The sequence below is a fragment of the Dipodomys spectabilis genome, unplaced genomic scaffold (genome assembly GCF_019054845.1).
Source record: "Dipodomys spectabilis isolate Male_0828 unplaced genomic scaffold, ASM1905484v1 ptg000063l, whole genome shotgun sequence".
In the NCBI taxonomy this organism is placed as follows: Eukaryota; Metazoa; Chordata; class Mammalia; order Rodentia; family Heteromyidae; genus Dipodomys; species Dipodomys spectabilis.
Genome location: NW_024870740.1, coordinates 2,463,171 through 2,468,920, shown reverse-complemented (window position 1 = coordinate 2,468,920; position 5,750 = coordinate 2,463,171). Strand labels below are relative to the sequence as shown.

The following is a 5,750-nucleotide window of genomic DNA, read 5'->3' as shown; positions in this document are numbered from 1 at the left end:
AATTGTTTAAATAGGGATACAGGTGGATCCTTTGCAGCAATGAGATGTACAAGACATTCTGTCAAAAAACAAACTTTACAACTTTGGGAGGGGGGGTGGGAAGGGTTAGGAAGGGGAAACAAAGGAGGAGGCAACAATGCTTGATAAGAAATGTACTCATTATCTTGCCCATGTAATTGTAAGTTCTCTGTATGGTATTTTCACAATATAAAAAAATCAATTTAGGGGCTGGGAAGGTGGCTCAGTGGTAGAGCGCTTGCCTTGCATGCATGAGGCCCTGGGTTCGATTCCCAGCACCACATAAGCAAAAAGAAAAAAAGCCAGAAATGGCGCTGTGGCTCAAGTGGTAGAGTGCTAGCCTTGAGCTGAAGAGCTGAAGGACAGTGCCCAGGCCCAGAGTTCAGGCCCCACGACCGGACCCCCCTCCCCCAACCAAAAAAAAAAATCAATTTAGTCAGCATGAAGCAGAAGTTTTGAAAACAAATTAAAAATAAAAGGCAAAAGAGAAAATGAACTTTCTCTGGATAATGTGTTAGGATAAATAAACCTATGTTTGATTTCCAAAATCCACTAACAGTTTAGATGAGCTGTATTACAACTGCTCCAATCTGCAACTCATGGGCTCTATGTCATGGAGTCCCCTGACACAGTCACGAAAGAGCTTGAGGGGGATGTAAGATATTCTTTTTTTTGGTCGGTCGTGGGGCTTGAACTCTGGGCCTGGGCGCTGTCCCTCAGCTCTTCAGCTCAAGGCGAGCGCTCTACCACTTGAGCTACAGCGCCACTTCCGGTTTTCTGGTGGTTTATTGGAGATCGGAGTCTCACGGTCTCTCCTGCCGGGCTGGCTTTGAACCGCAATCCTCAGATCTCAGCCTCCTGAGTAGCTAGGATTACAGGCGTGAGCCACCAGCGCCCGGCTGGATGTAAGATATTCTTACGGGCCAAATCCAGAAGTGGCTTGTCATTGCTGACGGTATCTCATGGCTGGTATGCAGTTGTGTTGCACCCAATCAGACTGTAAAAAAACAAAAACAAAAACTTTTAAAGGGCTGCACAATACATTCCTCTTGTGCACACTTACTGGTCTAAACCAATTTTATTGCCCCCACTTTCACTGACTACACCATACCCAATAGTCACTACTATTTATTTATATATTTATATATTGAGCCTTTTACTAAAAATATGAGTGCCTAGAGAGTATGAGTCCACACACAATGCTTAATGATGAGTATACGCAAAATTGCACCACAGCCCTATATTTATACCTAATCAACCCTGAGCTGCGCATTGAGGAGATTCTGTAGATTATTTATGTATTCTTAGTAGCTGATTTTTTTTTATCATAAGTGCAAATGTGTTTCCAAAGTCTGCAAATGTATACTGCCTTATTTTTTTTATAAAAGAAAGAAAAGATGCATAGAATGGCAGTTTACCAGTTTTTCTATCTCATCATCATTTATTTCTCCAGCCATGTATTTCCAATTCCTTACCTCCACTAAAACAAAAGGCTTCAGGTAGTTACAGTTAGACTATCTTTTGCCCTAATTTTTTTAAAAGTAAAATTTCCTTAATTTGTGAAAAAAATGTTAGTCTATTGTGAATAGTTTCAATTCTGGTGAAGAATTTCTCATGAATTGGACAGCATATCCGAGTTTCTGATTCATTTTGCATAGAATCTATTATAGTTTACGAGTTAAGTGCAAGTCTTTCCCCACAAAAGGCTGTTGTGTCTTGGTCCTCAGCTGATGGATCTAGCCATTGATAATTGGCTCTAATTTGATCAATGGACTTATCCAATAATTGAAATAATAATTTGATAGCACCAGTGAAATAGAGTGTGGCTGGAGGAAATAGTCAACTAGAGGCATTCTCTTGTAGGACGTATCTTGTCCTGGCCCCTTTTTGTGTCTTGGTTTCTACTCTGAGGCCACCAAGAGGTGAGCAACCTCCTTTACCACATATTCCAGGCCACCCTGATATTCTATTCTAGCTCACTACAGGGCATAGCAATTATCCAGCTGACTATAGATGGAGACCTCTGAAAACCTGAGCCAAAAGCAATCTTTCCTTTTAGGGTATTTTTTTCCCTCAAGTATATTGTAGCAATGATTATTTAATTTAAAACAACTGGCTAACAAATACTCTTGATGAATTCTGCATCTATTGTCCCTCAGTCTTTAAAACCTTGGTACTCACCTCTACTAGTTACTTCTGTGGACTGAAGTTGCCTTTGAAATTCATATGTTGAAACTCAAACCTGAAACATGACTGTGATTGGAAATAGAGATTTTAGGAGATAAATAACATTAAATTAATCTATAACGGTAGAATGCTAATCTGCAGCATCAGTGGCATTATAAGAAGAGATCATTTTTACCACGTCATGTTAAGGACATAGTGAAAAAAATGGTCATTTGTGGGCCAGGAAGAGATTCTTCACTGGAACCTAACCATGCAGATACACTAATTGTGATAAATAAATCCTATTTTTATGATACCAGTTTGTGGTATTTTGTTATGGCAGCCTGAGAAGATTTAGACAGTTATTTACTTGTTCTACCAATAATGTCCTCTAAGTATCTCCCTTCCTTTGCAGGCCCTTCTTACCTGTCTAAACTGATTTTATTGCTCCCAACTTTCACTGACTACACCATACCCAATAGTCACTACTATTTATAAGATAAGTCTTTTACTAAAAATATGAGTGCTTAGGGAGTAAGTATGAGTCCACGCACAATGCTTAATGATGAGTACAAACAAAATAAAGGTAGAATGCTATAACAAGGTGACGTAAAATCACATTTATTAAGCATTGTGTTATGTTGCTTATGCATGTTGCCTACCTTATTATTTACATTTATTCTGAGAGGCAGGAATTATCATCACTATTTTGCAAATGAAAAGAGCTCTAATAGAACTGCAAGGTCATGCTATAATTAGATAGACTGATATTTGAACAACTTATGTTAAAATCCAAAGCATGGCTTTTTTATATTACATTGTTAACCCTACCTTGTTTTTCGCTATCTTGCCGAACTTTGAACATTTCAGAACCGTAGCCACTAAGTCATTTCTATTCCTCACCTACTATTATACTCTAGCACCTCTCTTACCTATTTTTCCTTGGCTTTCCTTGTCCCTAATCTTTAACACTGCATCTACATTTTTGACCTAATATTCTGTCATAGTGGATGACTGTTTAATTATTTAATAATTACTTTCTTTAGTGTTGGTATGACACAAGTAATGAATCATTTTAATTAAATAAAAGCCTGTTTGCTCTGTTTTATATTAAAAACATAATCTGGTTCTCTTAGTCATGTTAACTACCATAAAATCATGAGCTAATTCTTTGTTAAATTGCTGAAATCCATTGAGCTAATATGATTAGGAATTAAAAATAGCTGCCATCACAGTCTTTATTTTCAGTCTCACCTATGTAATAAACTCACAAGTAATATAATATGTAAATTTTCTCTCTATTTTTGGAGGAGTGGGGGCTGGTCCTGAGGCTTGAGCTTGGGGTTTGAGTACAATGTCTGAGTTTTTGTGCTTAAAGGTAGCATTCTACCACTTAAGCTACGCTCCTCTACTTCCCGGTTTTTGTTCTTTGTTTTTGTTTTTGTTTTGTTTTTTTTCAGGTACCTAATTGGAGATAAGTAGCTCTCTAATGTTCCTACCTAGGCTGGGTTTGAACTTTGAGCCTCAGATCTCAGCTTTCTAAGTAGGTAGGATTACAGGAATGAGCCATAGGCACCTGGCTAAGGTATAAATTTCGTAAAGTACTACCAAAAACATTGGGTAGCAAAAAAGAGTATGCTCCTTTATAGCCATGGATAGTTTAGTGATTTAGACAATTTTCAGCTATGTATACAGCTTTAACATAAATAAGAGTGATTCTTATTCATTCCCTTATGCAACTGATTCACTAAAACATGATGTTATCCTAAACCTCAAAGGAGCTATGGTAGCAGAAAGTTAAAATATGCTATTTAAAACAAGTATTGTTTTTATTTTAACCATCTTCAATTCATATGGCTTTGAAATATCTCTGAGGCTTTCTTCTTGAATGCAACCACAGCAAGCCAGATTTGCTCTAGGAAGTACATTAAAAATTGTATTAATGAGAACTCAGAATTTTCTTTTTCAAAAAATGTCTGTTATTGGTGATGCTACAGCTGATTTTTTGTGTTGTTACCATTATTTTATGAGAGCTCCAAGTTTTGTTTCAAAAATATTTTCTCTCAGGCTGGGAAGGGAGCTCAGTGGTAGAGTGCTTGCCTTGCATGCCTGAGGCCCTGGGTTCGATTCCTCAGCACCACATAAGCAAAAAGAAAAAAGCCGGAAGTGGTGCTGTGGCTCAAGTGGTAGAGCGCTAGCCTTGAGCTGAAGAGCTGAGGGACAGCACTCAGGCCCAGAGTTCAAGCCCCAAGACTGGACCCAAAAAAAAAAAAAAATTTTCTCAACAGTGTTTTAAATAACTTAGTACTTTGTTGTAAAACTATGAGAATTAGGCATTACAAATGGAAACCATCATTTTAATTAATCTTTGCTGAATTCTGACTTTAAGTTTGTTGCTGTACTTTGACATGGGAGATTTGGTAGAGATAGAATCAAAATTTCCAAAAATGCTAAAATACTCAGATACCTCACCATATTTGAAAAAACCAACAAGAAAGCCCTTAATGTATAGAATATTATGCACGTATCAGCTTGATTTCATTGATTCTGTTAGGAAGGGGGGGGGGTGAACATAGAAGGACTATTGTTATTATTGACTTCTACTTAATTGTTATTTAATCTTAAACCAGTTGTCCCTTAATTGTCCAGCAAGGTTTTAGATCACTTTCATCTCAACCTATGTGTTCCCACAGAATACAATGTTATTGCAAATATTGAATAACCATGAATCATGTAAGTTTTATTCCCTGGCCACATGTAGATTTCCTACAACAGGAACACATTCGCTCCAATTATCTAATATTCTGGATTATATACACTGCTCTTATTCAGTCATTCAATATGTATCTTTTGTATGTGTACTGGATAGCTGCTGTAGCTAGCCTAAAAAAAGTAAGAAGATATAATTCCCACCTTTAATGATAACAAAGTTGTCCAATGTATTGAAAAAGTACTTCATTTTACTCTTTACAATAAATTCCTTGTGGGTGTTGTCAGTTCTACTTTTACACATTTGGAAAATAGCAACAATAACAAAAAAACAAGACTCTTAGTGTTTTAAATCTAAGGTCTTCTTCAAATTGTCCTCATTCTTAAAAAAAAAAAAATCAACATTTTTTCAAACCCAATGTACTAACTCAAGCCTATGGAATTTAGGAGGCAGAGAATGGGGATTATGAATTGAGGCAAAAAGAACTTTGCAAAACTCCATCTCAAGGGCTGGGAAGTTGGCTCAGTGGTAGAGCGCTTGCCTTGCATGCCTGAGGCCCTGGGTTCGGTTCCTCAGCACCACATAAGCAAAAAGAAAAAAGCTGGAAGTGGTGCTGTGGCTCAAGTGGTGGAGCGCTAGCCTTGAGCTGAAGAGCTGAGGGACAGCACCCAGGCCCAGAGTTCAGGCCCCACGACCGGATGCAAAAAAAAAAAAAAAAAAACTCCATCTCAACTAATTACTCAGCGCAGGGGAAAGCAAAATGGCAGAGTGTAGTCATATCCCCAAAGAGGAAGGGCAGCCTAAGTAGGAGGATAGTAACCCAGGTTGGCCCATGCATAAAAATGTGAAACCCTAC

At 37.8% G+C, this 5,750-nt stretch overlaps 1 non-coding gene across 1 annotated transcript; it reads left to right on the top strand.

Moving 5' to 3' along the window:
- The first annotated feature begins 235 nt into the window (after positions 1 to 235).
- On the top strand, positions 236 to 299 carry Trnaa-ugc. The gene has a single exon. It is a non-coding gene; the product is annotated as a tRNA-Ala (tRNA).
- The last annotated feature ends 5,451 nt before the right edge of the window (positions 300 to 5,750 follow it).